This window comes from Ictidomys tridecemlineatus, chromosome 1 (genome assembly GCF_052094955.1).
Source record: "Ictidomys tridecemlineatus isolate mIctTri1 chromosome 1, mIctTri1.hap1, whole genome shotgun sequence".
Lineage (NCBI taxonomy): Eukaryota > Metazoa > Chordata > Mammalia > Rodentia > Sciuridae > Ictidomys > Ictidomys tridecemlineatus.
Window position 1 is genome coordinate 147874086 of NC_135477.1, and position 18854 is coordinate 147892939.

General features: G+C 42.5%; 1 protein-coding gene across 1 annotated transcript in view; it reads left to right on the plus strand.

Annotated features, from left to right (window-relative positions):
• The window catches only part of Spock1 (SPARC (osteonectin), cwcv and kazal like domains proteoglycan 1), a 498332-nt gene that overhangs the window by 292833 nt on the left and 186645 nt on the right, over positions 1-18854 (plus strand). The gene's annotated exons all lie outside the window — the stretch shown is intronic.

Here is an 18854-nt window from a genome sequence, read left to right on the forward strand (position 1 = left end):
ACAGTCCAGCTTAAAAGGAAAAGTAAAATGTGGAGATTATTAGTAAAATGGTCAAGGAGGAAAAGCAAGGCAGGAGAGGGGGATCTGAAGTGGGGATTTGACATTCTATTTTGTATTTATTGGGAAGAGGTTGACGTTTTAGATCAGATCTGGGAAGGTCTTACTGAGAAGGTCACAGTGAGCAAAGACCAGATGCAAAGGGGAACCAAATAAATGGACCCCTGGTTAGAGGGTTAGCAGGAACAGAGACTGAAGGTGGGCCTGTGTCTGGCATGTTGCAGGAGTCACTGGAATGTCTGGGAGGGTGAGCAGTAGGGAGTGTTCCAGGCAATAAGAGAGTCCATAGGCCATAGCCACACAGTAAGGACTTTAACCGTGAATGAGCTAGTGAGATCATTGCCTACTGGGTTGAGAATAAAGGATGGTGTGGGCAAGTGAAGGAAGTGCAGGGGAAAGCTCAGGTGACTTGCTCCAGCGCAGGCCTGGGTTCTGGGGGTGGAGCCCAGGTTGCTGGGAGTGGGGGCTACGATGGGTTTACCCATGGACTCAGATGGATTTAGTAGCAGGTATAGATCCTGGAGTCTATTTCAGGATGTGTTGAAGGTTCAGATGTTGATGGTTGAAAATATCAGTCTGACTCTCTGGGGAGGGACTGAGTTGAGCCTGTAAACATTTGGAAGTCATCAGTCTGTAGTTGGTGTTTAGAACTGTGACACTGGGTGCAGTCACCTTGGGAATGAGGGTGGGCAGAAAAGCATAGAGAGGGCTGATGTCTAGGAACTAGGGTCTAGGATGTTCAGAAGTTGGGAAAATGAGGAAGCAGTAGTAGTAGAGGCTGAGAGGGAACTGCTTGAAGTGAGGAGGAAAATCAGGGTATGTGGAGTCCTGGAAGCCACATAAAGAAATAGTTCAAGGAGAAGGTAGAGATCAATTGGATTAAATGCAGCTGATGGTCTGGTGAAGCAGAGATTGAGAGCTGAAGATGTTTCACAAATAGCTGAGAACCAGCTACCCTGGCTAACATTTTGCTCAACAAACTGGTCGTGTGGTGACTCATGCAGTCCAGGAGGCTCTTTGCTAACCCACCTGGACTCTAGGTGACATATGCAGAGAACAAAACCAGACTTCAGTGTGAAAGAGAATCCAAGAGGTGAGGAGGGTGATTGCTAGCCTGCATGGTGTAAATGACACCAGAGACATGTGTCAAAATGGCACCCTGTTCCTCTGCAGCACAGGGGCTTTGCATTCATGTGCAGGTTGGCTCTGTGGCAGGACACCGCCATATGTAGGAAGGGGGAAGCACCCTGTGTTCTTCTGGATCACAATGTGCCAGGATCTGCTGCCTTGATTTCTGAGGAGGTGAGTTTTTTTTTTCCCATAAAAGCTCAGTGTGAATGATGAAAGGAATCAGCAGTTAAAACAATGAGCTAAAACAAGGCAGAAATAGTGATTTCTGATGATTGTTGATAGGTCTGTGGCATATGGTTATTGCAGCATCATACACACACATACACACTCACACACACACACACACACACACACACACACACACACATACATACACATATATCACTCTACAGATGGTGCTGGGAGACTGCAAATGCTTTCAGGTAGATAGTCATTTCATGCCAACCAGCAAAATGCATCTATCTAATTACTGAGTATCTAGAGGAGTTACGTATACAAAATAAGAAGATGGGATTGAATTTTCACCTACCATAAAAATTGTAGATCTAAGTTGGTTGTTGGCTACACTAAAATTAAACATTATCTGTCAAAATGAAACAAAACAAAATACAACACAAATTAAAAAAAAATATCTCCACAAGTAAATCAAAGAGATGATAGTCTTACAACATGAAAAGCATTTACAAATCATTAAAGTGCTTAAAACTTTGGTAAAGACATTGGCAAAAAAAGAAATCCTAGACAAAATATAGACAATAAGAAAAAAATGTTCAACTTCATTTATATCCAGAGAAATGTAAAATGAAACAAAATGCAATTGTTCTATTATTAGCCAATATTTTGTAATAAGATGATATTTACTATCCTTTCTCCTTTTGACAGCTGAATATCCAGCCCCTCAGTATGGTAGGAAATGTGCTAAGACACCATAGAAGTATAAATTCTGGAAAGCATTTGCTACTTATTGAGAATTTTTAAAAATCCATGTGTTCTGTTAAATGTAATTCATCTTTTAAGAGTCTGTTCTAAAGAAATAGCTTGAAATTAGGACAAGGACATATCAGAAATACATTTATTGCAGCATTATTTATAAAATCAACATTTAGTAAAAAAGTAGTGATGAGCTATTATGTTGGATTAATTATGGAACTACCATATAATGTAGTAGTATGGAAACATTTACATGGTGCTTTTTAAATAACAGTGATGAAGTAAGAAAAATGCAAAAGTCAAGATATGACAAAATTTATATTGCATGAACCCAATTTTGTGAAAGAAAATATTGATGTGAATATAAGGAAAAGCATTCTAAAATGTTTATGTGTGGGTGGGGTATTACAAATCATTTTACCTTTCTTCTTTTTATACTTTTCTTTACAACAAAGATAAGGATTTTAATAAAGTTTGCTGAGTCCTTACATTGTGTTAGACATTGTATCAAGAGCTTTATATAGTTTCTCTAATTCATGTTCCACAACCAGGCTATAAATTGAGAAATACCATCATCCCCATTTTATAGATTTAGAGACCAAATTCTGAGAGTTAAATAATTTGCTAAAGTTTGAACAACTATTAGGAAACGAAGCTGGATTTTTTGAACCCACCTATTGTGTTCTTATCTCTTGTTCCACATGCTTCTCAATAAAAATGTATTACTATGATAATCATTGAAAAGTAAAGTAAAAAATTTAAAAGAATACATGGAGAAGTCCTATGAAGTAGGAATTCTTTTGATGGAAACTGAAATTTGAATATCTGCTTCATTGCAGGCATGCCACACACATTATCTTATTTAATCCTCACAGCAATCTTTTGAACATAGATATTAAGATTCCTATCTTGATTTCATGCATGAGGAAACTGACTCAGAGTGGCACAGCAACTTCTCTGTGATCATGTAGCCATTGCATGGTGGGGTTGGGATTCATAGCTGTGCTTCCTTTCCAAGCAGGTGCCCTCAGACTTCTCCCTGCAGAGGACCATGATCTTTCTGAGACATGTCTTCTGAGCCGTGTCTTTTCAGTGGAGCAAAACCAAACAGGCACCTGCAGTTACTCAAGACAGACAGTTTTTACTCATGCAAGAGGGTTCTAGACCTCCTGGATGTACAAGGTCCAGAATAGGTTTTGGTTGTCCAATTGGAGAGACTTCTCAGAATCACTGAGTTTCCCACAGTGTTCAAAGGGCTTAAGAGCCTGATCATTTGAGGAGAATTAAGGTGACAGTGGCCTCTGGTGGGTACTCTGCCTGATTTGTTCTCTTCAGGCAGGTCACAGGGAGCTTTCGTTATCATCATGGCTTGGTTTTCTCCAATTCTTTGGGACGACTATGATATTTTCAATGCTGGTGGTCAATTTTCTTGAAATTAGATGTGGATCATCTCATGAACTAGATTACCTTTGCAAGCCCCTCCATGCCAGGATTCTTTGAACAAATATTTACTAAGTTAATATTGTGTGCTGGGAATCCTGCTGATGCTGGCCATACATCCATGAAAACTAGCATGGTTCTTGCTCTCTTGAACCTTATAGTTTAGGAGAGAGATATATTAATTAATTGACCACATGATCACATGGAAGTTTTAAACAGTGATATGTGCCAAGTAGAGGACTACAATGCTGCAGAAGTTTTAAAAAGGAAGATTTGACAGTTAGAGGTGGCCAGAAAAGGCTTCCCTGCGGAGGTGGCAATCAAGCTGAGAGGCAGAAGAGAAAGTACATTGTAGCTAGAGGAAAAAGTGTGTGTAAATCCCTGTGGCCTAAGGCAGTAGGGTAGGAGCATTTGAATGAGAACCACAGTGCAGAGAGCACTGGGATGCCTGCTTGGAGGTGAGGTGGAGAGAACAGGTGAGGCCAGACCACATGGAGCTGCATACAGTCCCTCATCCTAGTCTAGAGTATGTCATTCTAGCAATGGGAGGAACCCACTGAAAGCTTGCTTTATGGGTGGATGTGGAGGGTTAGGTGACAACATTTTCTTTTAAAAAGTTCTTCCTAGTTGAAATGTGGAGGATGGGTTGGAGAGGGAGGGCTGGGATTTGGGGACTGCAGCAGGAGATTGTCTTAGCCAGGCTTAGGTTTGCCTAGGAAAAGATGGTGCTAGAGGTGCTGGTAGGGGGATGGACTCCACGGAGAGGTGTAGTTAGGCCTGAGGTCATAATTGATGAGCTAATGGGTGGGGAAGGAGTTTCCAAGTCTCCAATTTTTTAGAATCCTCCACAGCACATAGTGTTGTCCGGGAGCACCTAGTAAACGTTACTGTGGTTGACTCAAGGGCACTCAGAAGGCCTGAAAGAGCTATTATCTCCCCTCCTCATTTTCCACCTCCCCAAGTGTGACATCTTAGTTACTTTAGGAGTTGCACTTTGTTTGTGATTATAGCTCTAAGACACTTCTGGAAGCCTGGGAGGTGCACAAGATTCTGTGTATTTGTTGCCACCTGGAGGGTTGACATAGGCACTCTTGACTTGGATGAGCTTATACCAGTCATCTCTGGAGGGCTGTAAGCCTTGGTGCTGCTGACCAGACATGTACTCTCTGGAACTGTGGGCAGACTCAGGGCATGACATGCCTACTGATGGCAGTCTAAGCTCAAGGGTGACCTACTCAAGCCTGTGTCCAAATAAGGTGTCTGTCCAGCCAAGTCCTCATCCTTTATCTACTGCTTCAGCTCCATGTCTTCTTCTGCCTGGTCAGAATGACAGTGACATTAGTGCTGGGTCTCAGAGCTAATTTCACAGCCATCTCTACTTCATTAAGATGTCTTTTTAGAAATTTAACATGAGGTAAGAACACAATCCTGTAAAGTAACCATTTTTACATACCTGTAAAAATTGGGTAAATTGCCCATTTCCTATATCAGGGAGATTTGGCAAGGGAGTATCTGAGACAGAGTCTTCCTTGGAACCCAAACTTCTGAAGGCAGAATATCCTTGAAGTTGGAAAAAAAAAATCTATAACCTCAGATGGGGATATTGGAAACCTCAGGCGGGGGCACATGTGGTAGCTGTGCTTTTAGTAAAGGGGCATTTAAAGGACAGGCTAAAGCAGTTTATTTACTTTGGTTTAAGAGGGTCATTTTACATGGTTAGAGTGGAAGAAAACAAAAGAAATGATGGATGACCACTTTGCTCCATGGTGGATTCAATCACAGACTGGTACCTGGCTGTTCTGTCTTCCTTGTTTTCATGTTAGATATAAGATTCTGAATAAAATTGGGAGAGCCTATGGCTGCTCCCATTGTGTTTAACCTGTCACCTCCTCAGACAGGACCAGGTTTTCTTGTAGTGCTGTGCATGGTGGTAACATTCTCTATCTGATGGTTCTGATCAGAAACGGAAAGAATAACTGCTGCCCAGGGAGATGGGGAGATGATATTTTTGGAAAGAGCAGATGGGATCTCTGGTCAAGTCCTGGTTCTTTTCTGGGCCTGGGAAAGACTGTAGAGGAGGGATAATCCCTGGGTAAGAGCTGCCCTCCTGGAGGGGAATCACAAAGGGCCTGGTGTAAGGAGCCAAGGACTTGTCTTGGGAGAAAGTGAGGACAATTTGACTCATCTCTCTAACTGCCCAGAATAGGGTGGCCCAGAGCTGGGTCCAGGTAAAGTAAAGCCCAGTTCTCTCATGGACCCTTCCACTCTCAGCTCTCTCTGCACTTCTCACCTGCCCCTCCCTAAAGAGTTGCTGAAGGTCCCCTCGCAGGCAGCAGATTCACATTGTCCTGGTCTTACACAAGATGTGGCCTTGGCCAGGATCACTCTTTTACCTCCTTCTAGCTAACACCCTGGCACGTTGGTCCATACTAAATACCTCATTAACAGCCTTGAAGCTGCTACTTTTTTTTCAGTGAGGAGAAAAGGGCTGTTGAATCTGCAAAGCATGAAGGAAGGAAAGCTTCTGCTCTGGTGTCTTTTTTCCATCTATGGTGATACTGTATGGAGTGGCCCAGATTCACACCTTATGGGACTGCTCCTCTGAAACAGGCCCATTGGCATAGTGGGTGCACTGAAAACCAAGACCCTGAGCACCTATAAATTAGATGAGCAATGAAATGCTTTCCTGCCCTACCCAAGAGAGTGGGGTATGCATTTTGCGGGGAAGGGAGGGAGCTGTTCCGGAGGGCTCTGTACTGCCTACAGGGGAGGAGAGCAGACTTGGGACCACTGGTGAGGGGGCTGGAATTGCCTGATAGGTTATCTGTATGATTGCCGTGTCAACTCTCACCCATTCTAATTTCCACACTATTAAATCTACCTTTCCTAACATATCCTTAAAGGGGAAATAAATTAACAGGGCCCTGTACCTATAGCCCTCTGTGTTATTACCACTAATGTAACTTCTCAGGGGCAGCCAGGCGCTGTTCATATTTCACCGTCATCTGCACCCCGAAAGCTATATTGAGCTATCAAGTATTCATGGACCCCATCCAGACCTCCCATTTTTCCTCTGCTGGTTGAACTCAAAGGTTTGAGGGCAGAATTAAGCTCTGGCTGCCTTACTATTTGGGAGCTTCAGTTCTATCCTTTCCATTTTCCTTCTTTAATTGGGTTATTTCATCTAAAGCAGGCACCCAACATCCTTCTAAAAGAATTCTCTCAGCATTTGTTGGTGACAGCCCATTATGGGTCTGGGAGGTGTTTGTGTCTCATTTCATTTGCTAGAAAACAGTTCTGGGAATGGTTAGTTCTGAAACTATCCCTGGAGTGGCCACTGCCTTCTGCCTATTCAAGGGCCTCCGCCACTCAGGTACAGTAACCAAAAAATGGAATGTCAAAGTGCCTCCTCCCCTTCCATCCACTTCCACCTCCTCCTGATATCCCATCAACATCCAAGGCCTCGGGTCCTTTCTAAGACCTGTACAGATTCTGTCCACTTCTCTTCTCCATTGTCTGTACTACTGCAGAAACTGTCTTATCAGTCCACTTGCTTCCAGTCTTGTCCCCTCCCCTCCAGTCCGTTTGCCATATAACCATTCAGAGTGATACTTTGTCCTTTATAACTCAACTTTTTTCAAATCATCTCTGTATCCACCTCTCAGTTTTAACACAGTCATGTTAGCTTTAGGGCTTTTATTTAAAGAAACAGAACATCATGGACTTATAAATGATGACCCAATATGCCCTTCTGCCCTTCCCAGATCTCATTTTCTTCTTTTTCCTCAGTGGAAACTACAGTCCTGAATCTGGCCATGCCCACACTTATGTTTTTATTATGTACATATGTGTCTGTAAGCGTATATACAGACTCTTATTTTACATGTATTAAACCTCACATAAATGCTATCACATTATGTTTTGTTTCTTAAAATATTTTTGAGGATTTCTTTCATGTTGATCCATGTATTGCTAGCTCATCCACATTAGCTTCTGGACTAATGTGTACACAGTTCATTTGTCCATCCTTTGAAGATGGATTTTGAGTCATCTTTTCAAAGTGTAAATCAATGCATGTTTCTTCTTTGCTTTTAGCCCTTTAGTGGCTTGCATAGAAGGATTGCCTTGTGTGGCAGTGTCCAAGCCAGTGACCACACAGGATAAAACACAGGCCAATCTTGGGAATGAGGGAAGCCCTGGGAGTGGGAGGGACCCTTTTAACTTATGCTAGCTTCATAGCTCCCCTGTTCCCACCTGGCAGTGGATGCTCTGATAGATAATACTGGACCCTGCTTCCCTGAATTTGTGTCTAGAGGACCAGTCAATGCTCCATTTCCAGGTTTCTACCTGTGCCTAGCTCTCCTATGCGACTCACTCCCCTCAATCTCTATACACAGCATAAAGACCCAGGAAGGAGTTTCTTTGACTTGCTTTTAATGCTGCTTACTTTTTGGTCATCATTTTCATATATCTCTAAGGAGTTTGTTGGAATGCAGACCTGACTTGCAGACATTGGGAATTTTGTGGAACCAGACACCTCAGTTTTAAGACTCATTGGGCTTTAGCACCCGGTTTCTCCAAATTGCCTTCCACTCATCAATATCTCCAATGACCTTGTCCACAGAAGTGAGGTCAGTGGTGTGTGTGGCTCATAGAAACCCATTTTCTATAATGGAAAGTAACTTCAAGTTCATTCCACCTGATAGGCTATTGGTGCTGTCTGGATGATGAAAGGGTGTGATTGACCTATTGATATTTTAGGCCATATTTTGCTTCTTTGAAAAAGAAATTTGTGATGGATGCAAATGTTTCAAATCACCACTAGAAGTGAGCATTTTTTCAAACAAAAAATTGTATGTTCAAAATCCAAGTATATCAGACTTCTCAGCTTAGCCTCAAGATACATGCCATGTCTTAGGGTCCTCTGTAACAGGTTTTTGTCATAGAGCAAGTCTTCCCTGAACACCAGTGAGTGTGAGATGGTGTGGTTTGTTTAAAGAGGATTGCAAAAAAGTGAGGGTGGGGTGGGGTGATGCAGGGAAGTTATGTTTTAACTCTGGGCTCTGCAAGCCACATGATTACTTACTTATTCTTCATAAAGCCCATTTGTGGGGATGTTTTATGTTTCTGTTCTACAAAAGAGGAAACACTTGGGTTAAGTAATTTGTTCAAGATCACCTAGCCTGGGAGAACTTGAGTGGGCCTTCTGTATCCTGTAGATCTTGGCCCTCTGCTGACTCAAAGTAGGAAAACAAGACAGAGAAGCCAACCTGCAACCAGGTTGCATCCTCAGATGCAAAGGAACGACTCAGACAGGAAACTCCTTCAAGGTTGTCTTCTCCTTATCTTGAGCATGTTTGTTTCTTAAGACTCTGCAAGAGGTGGACCCCAACAATGAACTCTCTTTGGGTTGTTCAGGAAATATATATGGAGCTGTATCCATTGCAAGTGGCTGGATCAGACAGCAGCTCTGCTCAGCCCTGTCCTTAATTGTATGGAGGAGCAATAAGAAGACTGTAGAGAAATAGGGGTCTAGGATCACTGAGGAGGGAAGTGGTTGGCCAAGATTTCTTGGACTATAACATAGGATCCAAAGGACCTAAAAACTAGTTGACAGAATGAAAAAAAAATATTTTAGGCAAGGGAGAAATATGCAAAAAGTACTAAAGTCTTGGGAACACAGAATCTGAAAATGGTGGCATCATTTAAAGGATTACTAAGATAACATCACATGGGTGGTTCTTAATCCATATGGACCATGTTATCATATGAACAAGTGATGTCAAAGTACAGCAATAGGGAAAAAGCTACTTTCTCTGGAAGGAAGAGTGAGAGAGGGAGAAAAGGAGAAGGAATGAGGGGGAATGGGAGAGGAGGAGGAAAGGAGGGAGAGAGAGACAGAGACAGGGAGAGAGAGGAGAGGGAAACAGAGATAGAGAGACACAGACTCCTTCTGCTTTCATATTCCACCTGGGCCCTTAGCCTATTGAATGATATGAGCCACAATGAAGGTATATCTTTCCTACTCAGTTTTCTGACCCACATGCCCATCTTCTCTGGTAACAGAAATAATGCTGTACCAGTTCTCTAAGTATCCCTCAATATGGTCAATATGACACCCAAAATTTACCATTGAAATTCTCTTATCAATTTGTCTATAAGCCATACTTAATCTTTGAATAAAGGCAGTAGGGTGGGATCATAATTCCACTGTAGCCTGATGCAAGTATCCTGTGTACCACCAAAATCACACCAATCCCTTCCCCAGAAGATGAAATAAAGTTTGAGAGATGCTTACTTTTCTAATAGCCCATGAATTAAATAATATGATATAAATTTAGCAGTAATTAAGTATTGATATAAAATCAATAAATCTTATATGCATAAAAAGGAATGAGAGGAAACAAATATTTATCAATGTATGTGTATATATGTACAAACATTTTTGTAACAAAATAGGGAGGAAATAGTCATGATAATTATGGTCTTCATTTTTGTAACTGGTCACATAGTCATAGATGAAATTTGTAACTACTTTCTTCTATTCTCCATTCTACATTTGCTTTGCCTTCACAAACACCTCATTAGATTACCGTTCTTTGCCTGGTGAGATGACCGACACCTTTGTTCCTGAAGAGACTGGACCATTAGTGCTCCTGCTTGGATTGAGTTGTTGTAGGTTTAATCATAAGGCATGATAAGACTAAGAAACATTCTGTGAGATCTCTTGTAATCCTTATGGAATGCTGTTTTGGATAGGCCTCTGAAAGGCTAAACATGGTAAAATGACTTCCTAGGCCTCCCTGTGTGAGCAGGATGCCCCAAAACCTCTTCTTAAAGAAAATTTTCCTTCTATATCCTTGAACCTATAGTGGGTATATCCTTGCAAATTCCTAAAATGCTTTGAAACCATCTTTCCTTTTGTCTCTATGGGAAGAGCTTAGCATCTATTTAGTGACTATAATCTCCTTAACAGTCATACCTTCCTTGGCCCTAGTTTTACATACACTTTTAAGTGCAAGTTTTAAAAATTCTTCAGCTCTGATTTCTGCTTCCATTTTCACATTAAACCTGGATAAAATCTGATAGCGATATACACAAAATGGACTGAATGTTGTGTGGCCTTGAAATTCCTTTTGCCAGATTAATTAGTACATCACCTTTAAATTCAACCTCACACAAAGTCTCACAATGTAGACGTTTTTTTCCCCAGAATATAACATGTGTATTCCCAAATGTGTTCTCATGTCCCTCTAAAACCTTATGAGCACAGTTTGCATTCCTATAGGCTTTCTGGTCTTTTGACCTTCCCCCAGAATCACTCATTAAGTTCTTCTTACAACATCCTAAAGCTTTTTCAGTCTGTATTTCAAAACTTTTCCAAATTCCTCCCACAAAGGTTTATTGGATTGGACTTAGGGAAGATGGGGAAAGAGAGGAGACATGTAAATGGGAAAGTCTGTAGAATGAATCAGATATAACTTTCCTATGTTCACATCTGATTACACAACAAGTGTTAACTCCACATCATGTACAACCACAAGAATGGGTAGTTATACTTTATGTATGTGTGATATGTCAAAATATATTCTACTGTCATGTGTAACTAAACAGAATAAATTTTTAAATTTTTTTTTCATTTAAAAAATAATTCAAAAATACCTCTCCCACAAACCATTTGCAAATGCTTCTCACATGCTCATATTAGTACAGAACAATGACCCACTTCTTGGTATCAATTTCTGTGTTATTCAGTTTTTTATTGTTGTGAGAAAAATACTCAATATGAACAACTTAGGGAAACATTTATTTGTAGCTCATGTTTTCAGAGGTCTCAGTTCACAGATGGACAAGACCATTAGTCTGGGCCAAAGGTGAGGCAAAAAATCATGGCCAAAGGGCAGAGCAGAGGACAGACAGACATGGAGGGGAAGGGGCCATCGTGAATATGAGCCTTTATAGGGCATGCCCGAATGACCCATCTGCTACAGCCATGCCCCTTCTGCCTATAGTTACCACCTAAACTAAGATGGACTGATTAGGTTAGAGCTCTCATAACCTAATCATTTTACCTCTGAATATTCCTGCATTTAACACAGAAACTTTTGGAGGACACTTATATCCAAACTATAACATTCAAGTACCCCAGTCAATACCATAACTCCCTTCTTGGTCTGTTGACTCACAGGCCTGAGGAGCTCAAAGTGGTGAGGTGGCAGTCTTAACTACCAGTTCAATGGAGTCACTCTTGTGCCTCCTGGTAGAAGCATTCCCCACTTTGGAACTAAGGCCAACAGAGTACAAGCTTGTAGGAACAAGAAGCAAACATTTTTTTGCCCCAGGTCATTAGGAGTAATGGAGAATGGTGTCACTCTCATTTCTATCCTATGATTTCTGGACTCATGAGTCCTGGCTATGGGAAAAACTACCATGTATTGGACATCAATTCCAACATTATCAAGCCTTCTTAAGAATCTTTCTTCATCCCTGTATCCTATTATTATGTAGTTGTATTGCAACCTCCTCTTCAGAAGGCCGTTCAGCTCCATCTTGGGCCAGTTGCTTTAGGATAGTAGGCAGAGTGGTGAGACTAGACAATTCCATGAGCTTGGGTGCACTCCAGCCATGAAGTGTGTTCTGTGGTTAGAAGCAGTGCTGTGCAGAATACCATGAAAGTGGCTAAGGCTCTCTGTAAGCCCACCAGTAGTAGTTTTGGCAGAAGCATTATTGCAGGGAAAGTAAGTGCCCCTCCAGAAGTGTGTCTGTTCTGGAGACAGTATTACCCCTTCATGATGGAAGCAGTCCAATGTGATCAACCTGCCTGGTCATCAAGTGAGGTTTCCTAAAGTCATAATAACTGTTGCAGCCCTCCATGCCCCATGACTTCCATCATTTTGCCATTGTCTTGTGGGGCTGGAGGGATGTTGCCAATATTATCTTGTCCAGTTTGATGGAGAGCTTTGCAGATGTTCGTGGAGTAGAATTGAGTCTTCCCAAGGTGACTCTGGTGACAACAGTGCAATCCAGATCTGCTGGAGCAAAAGCAGTTCTGTCCTCCGTGTCGCCATCTAGCCACTCAAGTAGCCCTACCCTGAGGGCTGGAGGAAGGGTCACTGATGAAAGTGCTTTGTCCAGGTTATCAAGTCTCTATATGTTTGTCAGTATTATTTCTTCACAAACTTCTTCAAAAAGGCTGATTGTAAAAGAAAAATGAGAGAGGAAAATAGCCCAAAGGGGTTGTGGGCCTGAGAGTTTTCTTGCTTAAGATGGGATGATTCAAACCTGATCAGCAGCCCCGTATGCACATCTGGACTGAAGGAAGCTTTGTGCCTATGAGGACAGGGACATTATGGATTCTCAATAATCACCTCTTTCTGTGGTGCAGATAAATTTGGTCTCAGAGGGAATTTGCTTCCATGTGCTGCCATCCTGTCTTTGGTCCCTTTAGGAGACTTCGCTTCTCATGACTTATCAGGACAAGCACTGTATTTTGTTCCCACCTGTCTTGTAGCAATACCACATTCATTCTGTTTTTCAATTACTGGGATGTACTTTGAAAGGCCTTATCTAACAGAGGCACAGTGTGCATCTTCCCTGCACAGTGCCACTCTGCCGTCCTATAGGGGCCTCCCCAGAGGCTGGCCCGACTCGCATCTATTTTCTGCCCTTCAGCAGGATGGTCTCCTCTGGGTACCCCAGCACCATGGTAGTCTGTCACCTAATCATACACCAATCCCTACCCTGTTCAGCTCATTCCTTTAGAAGATTTTCTTTATTTCTCTATTTTATTAAGACTTAGGAGCCTCAGAGGGCTCTGGATCGAAAAGCGATTGCTACAAAGCTGTCAGGTATTAAAGCCATACAACTGTAGCTAATTTGTCTGCTCTGTTTCCTGAGTTAAAAAGAGAAACTCAACAAATTAAAATAATTGCTGAGATGCCTTAGTGCCAGAGCCAGAGCCGTGTGCATGAGGAATTCCAGGGTCCTGCCTTGGCTCACCACCCACAGGCTCCTCCCGAGGGCAGCCAGGCAGGCGGTGGGAGCTGCCATGGCTGTCATTTGGTGCCAAGGGCTTCCGAGCAGGTGGCCTCAGCCTTGGAATGGGTAAATTTGAAATATATGGAGCCGTGCCTTCATTGTCCTCCAAGCCCCAAAGAACAAGAAATAAAAATATCCCTGGCCCCCCGGGCTACAAGAAAGGCTGTTTCTCCTCTGTTTTGCCCTCTCTGTCCTTTCTCTCTCCTCTCCCATTTCCTCCTCCTACAGGACCTCAGCCTTGCCCCTCCTTTATGTGTCCTTCCTTCATTCACTCTACACCATCTGCTGTGCTGGGTGCTGAGATACAAGCTGATGACAAACATGGTTCCGCTCTGAGGAGGGAGTAAAGAGGCTCCCATGATAGAGAAGGAAAGGGGCACCCATGAGGAGTGGTGCTTTAGAGATGGGGGCATGTTAAACAAGGTGAAGCCTATGGGTAGGAAGGAGCCAGGCAGAGGATATCTGGAGGGACAGGGCTCAGAGGGAGCATCATTCCCAAGTCCTCCCAGGAGGAAGGATTGTAAAAGAGGCATTGGGTGTAGAGGTGAGGAGGCAGAAGGAAGGGTGGTGAGTTGTAGGCATTTTACCTTTGGATTCTCATTCTTGGCCTTCCATCCTCATCCCCAGGGCTGCACTTTGATGTGGTTCCCCTAATATTACCAGTACTGGGCTCTGAAGGGCAAGGGCCTCTTGTTTGATTTCAACAGTTTATGGATGGGATGCTGGCTTTGCCTGAACCCATGTACAGCTTCTGTGGAACTGGAACTTGCCAGCTTCTCCCAAACATAAGTGTGGGCCAAGCTGGTTAGCAGGTACCAAGAGCTGATGGCACAAGAGAAGGGGTACCATGTCTGAGTTGTTAGTATCTTGTATAAAAGCCAGGGCAGAAAAGGGCTTCCTGAGGTGACACTTGGATCAGTCAAAAAGAGCAGCTAAAACACCCCTGCACCAGGCTTGTGCCTGCCTCTTTGGTTTCCTTGGACTGTAGTTATGCAAATCATGTCTACTTATAAGCTCATTTGTCCAGGCTCCTCAACACAGCTGTATTCCTGTGGCAGAAAGTCAAAGCCCAGAGCTCATTGGAGATTGCCTACTTTATACAATAATTAAAGAAAGTAAGATTATGTTCTAACATTGGTAAAATTTGCTCTTGTCCTGGGAAACTCTCCTGCTGTCAGTCACTGAGGCCAATCTCTAGTGCAGGCTAAAGCTTCTGCTGATGATAGTTGCAGATAAGCATTTGGTGATGTCAGGTGTCCGCCTGTGTGGAGCATATTAGATGGGTCATCTGCTATGGGGTGGATGATACTTATGATTCCAATCTATAAATGAGGAAACTGTAAGCACAGATGGGGCTAAGAGATGTGTCCAAGTTACTCATCTGGGAAAATGGAGTTGGGACTTTAGTCCAGGCAACATGGCTTACAGTCTAGGTGCTCTCCTTTCTGCTCCCAAGGAGTTCCTGAGAGGCTAAGGGACTTACCCAGTTATGCAGCTAGTCAGAGGACTCAACTGACTTTGTCTTAAAATCTGAGGCTTTCTCAGTCTTCCCTGAGCTCCCTCCAACAGGTCTCTGATGGCCTAAACCAGTGGCTCCCACACCCCAGCTCCATACCAGTACCAAACAGACTACAAACAGTCACCCATGCAAGTTAAAAGTGCAGGATCTTGGGTGCCACCACCAAAAGTCTTAATTGTAGGTGAGATCTATGGATCTGTATTTTGAAGGCAGGTCCAGATGTTGACACTGATGATGGTTTGCAGGACAGAATATCTTCTGTTCCCCCTTTGTGGACTTTTTCCTGACACTCCTCTTAGTAGAACTGGCCTTTGCTCCACTTGACTCCATGCAGGTCTGTCACTCCATGTATAGACAGACCTTAGCACCTGCTCCCTCTTACCAATTGCTGAATGAAGATGGTTATTTTTTAATCATAGTCTCTGCTATACGCTGAGTATGCCATAAAGGTCCATGGGATTAATGGATGTTTGAAATGATACATAGGAAAATGTGTTTACACATGGAGTTACTGATTCTTTCCTGGTGGAGACTGTAGGTACCTAAATGGGGTCCTTATGCTTGAAATGTAGCCATAAATATAGAAAACACAATGAAGGTGTCTTGTACCAGTATACATATAAGGAACTATTTTTTTTTTTTTTAGATTATAGGGGTGGATTTCTACTTACTCTTTTTTTTTTTAGCTTACAAAGAAAATAGTTTTATTTGGCTTACAGTTTTATTTAGTTTATAGTTTTGTAGATTGAAAGTCCAAGATTGGGCAGCTCTATTGGTTCAGCTCTTGTGAGGGTCTTCTTTTCTGTCATATCATGGCAGACAGCAACCTGATGGGAGTGTGTGCAAGAGAGAGAGATCATATAGACAGGAAGCCAGGGGAGTGAATAAATTTTGAGAACAAGAATATATACTATTTATTGTATTGCTAGATCTAGGAAAGAACAATGATAGAATAGTCAGGAGGCAAGTTTTGCGGGCTAAATAAATGGTTTGCAACTTGCTAAAATATTGGGAGTATGTAAACCATAGACTCTGGCTTGTTTTTTTGGAGGACTTTACTAAACTTTGATTTTGGAGGTGGTGGGAATGACTGCTGATAGAGCAAAAAGAGTCATTTTAAGGATTTAAGTATTCAGGATGTAAGTTGGAAAGCACCCAAGAAATGATTTGGTGGAGAAAGGTTAGTCATCTCATTTGGATACCCTTCAAATTTGACTACAAAAAGGGAGAAGAGGCTGGCAGAAGGTAGAGTGTCAATTTCTTTCTTTTTTTATGATATATATATTTTATTTTTATTTTTAAATTTTTTCCATTTTTTATTTGTTTTAGTTACACATGACAGTATAATGATCTTGACATATCACACATTTGAATTAAATGGGGTATAATTTCTCATTTTTCTGAGTGTACAGGTTGCAGAATCACATTGGTCATACAGTCACGTATATACATACAGCAATACTAGTGTCTAATTTATTCTGCTGTCCTTTCTATCCCCCCTTCCCCTCCACTTCCCTCTCATCACTTCTCTCTACCCAATCTAATGTGACACACTTCTTTTTTTTCCCCCCTCACATCATCATACATGTAATCTGTATAACGATGAGGGTCTCCTTCCATCTTCCGTGCAATTACTCTTTAACATTCCTTCACTTAGTCTCCATGGACATCAATGACATGGCCTGGAAGGTAGTTGGAGAGATTTGTGGATGAGTTTAGAGGGGAGGATGTCGAGTTTAAGAGTTCAGCCTGATGGTGCCATGGTTACCTGTACTGACCTTCAGTTCAGGGCCTCTTGACTGAGCACCTGCAGCAGCCCAGCAGCACCATACTGGTCAGAGAGATAGGTCTGATCATCTCTGCCCTCCAGGAGTTCACAGGCTAATGGAAAAAGACAAACCCAAAACCACAGGTATTGACCCAGAGGCTAAGTGTGGGAAGGATGCTGTTCAGACAAGGGCTCTGAAATCTAGACAGGAATGTGGGGTGAATCCAGGCTATTTCTGTGGGGCCTTCAGCAAGTAAAATTGTCTGCTCTCCCTCATCACAAAGTAGGGATTGTAATAGTACTGAGCATATACAGAAAGTAAAGAGGGACTGACATTGATGGAATGATAGCTGGCATATTGTCCCAAAGAAGACTCCCCAAAAAGAAGACATCTGAATTCTGTTTTGAAGAACAAGTAAGATTTAGCCACAAGAGGGGCTTTTCAGATATAGGGAAGTACAACATCAAAGGCCTAAAGGTGCCTGTGGTATATGAGGGTGTTGTATTTGTTACTGAGGCATGAAGTGTTAGGTGGCACTGGGTGTTTTGACGCACAGAAGGTGGATTACAGAATCCTGGATATCTGGGAAGCTAAGGGCTAGGGGTATATTTCAGTGATTGAGGATCCCTGGGTTCCATCTCCAGTATCAAACAAAATAAAACAAAATCCAAAACAGCAACAGGAAGTATTAGGGGGCAGGGAGCCACAGGTGGTGAAGGCTAGAAAGGTATGTATTTTACACCTTATTCCAGAATTGATATTATCTACTGAAGGATATTAAGCAAAGAGTTGACACCATTGAGTTTTTGCCTTATATATGTGTCCCACATACACAGAGAAGCTCTGATCTCTTTAGTTATGCCTTGATCCAGCTGAGGACTGTTTCCAGGAGCCCACTGCTGCAAAATTATTTGCAGATTATGTCCTCATGTTCCTTTTAGCCACCAATGGAAGTTTAGCAGATGAGTGTCTTAAGGGCTGGACCAGTGGGGGCATGTTAACTTCATAGCCAGGTCCTGTCTGCCATGTCCTATGGTCTCCTGGGGGATGAAAGGGAATCATCAAGCAAATCCTAATCAGATTTCCCAGGCAGGCATCTGCCCAGCCTGATTTAGATTATCATACATTATCCTCAGCTCAGAGAACTTGTGATGGTGGCAAGATTAGCTCACACTTTGCATTTGCCCTGGGAGTTTACACAGCAGCAAGCCTGTTTGTCAGCTAATGCTCCAAAGTTTTCAGCCCCCATGGGGACCATGTTTTCAACTCTGTTTAATGTTTTATTCAAATGCAGCAAAAGGGAGTTAGAGAGATGATGGCAAGATGGAAGTTTCTAGGATGAGAAATTGGCATGGGGGTCCTCTCCCCAGTCTTTCCCTGTGACTTTCTATCATTCCCTGAATCCAGAACAGCCAATTTCTAGCCAATTTCCAAGTCAGGAATTGGAGAGAGCCCTGTTTTGTCAACAGAACCACAGTCCCCTATGGACTGATGCTGGTAGTCTACTGGAGTTCCCATTGCTCATAGAATAAAGGACCCTACAGCAGTCCTTTTGTGTCACTCCTCTCCTCAGAAACTCGCAGTGGCTCTCACTGATAATGAATCAAGTTACTAGCACAGTGCTTATAATTCTTCACATTCTAGTTCCAGATTAGACCATCCTATGTGTCCACACACACATACAGTAATGTGCTACACTAGGCCTCAGTTTACTCTCCTCCCTGTGTTTGCTCACGCCACTGCTTCTACCCAGAATGCCTCACTTCCATCTCTTAGAAATCCCCTGTATCCTTTGGTGATGGGCACCCAACATAATCCTAGTACTCCACGAGGCCTTTCCATTTCTGCTGGTTGGCATCTTTGTTTCCCTCTCTGATTTTGTACTTGTTAGAGGTGTTTATGAGGTTGGCATGATAAGTTGGAAAATCCTCAAACTCATGATCTTGAGGTCACCTTTACGCCCCATCTCT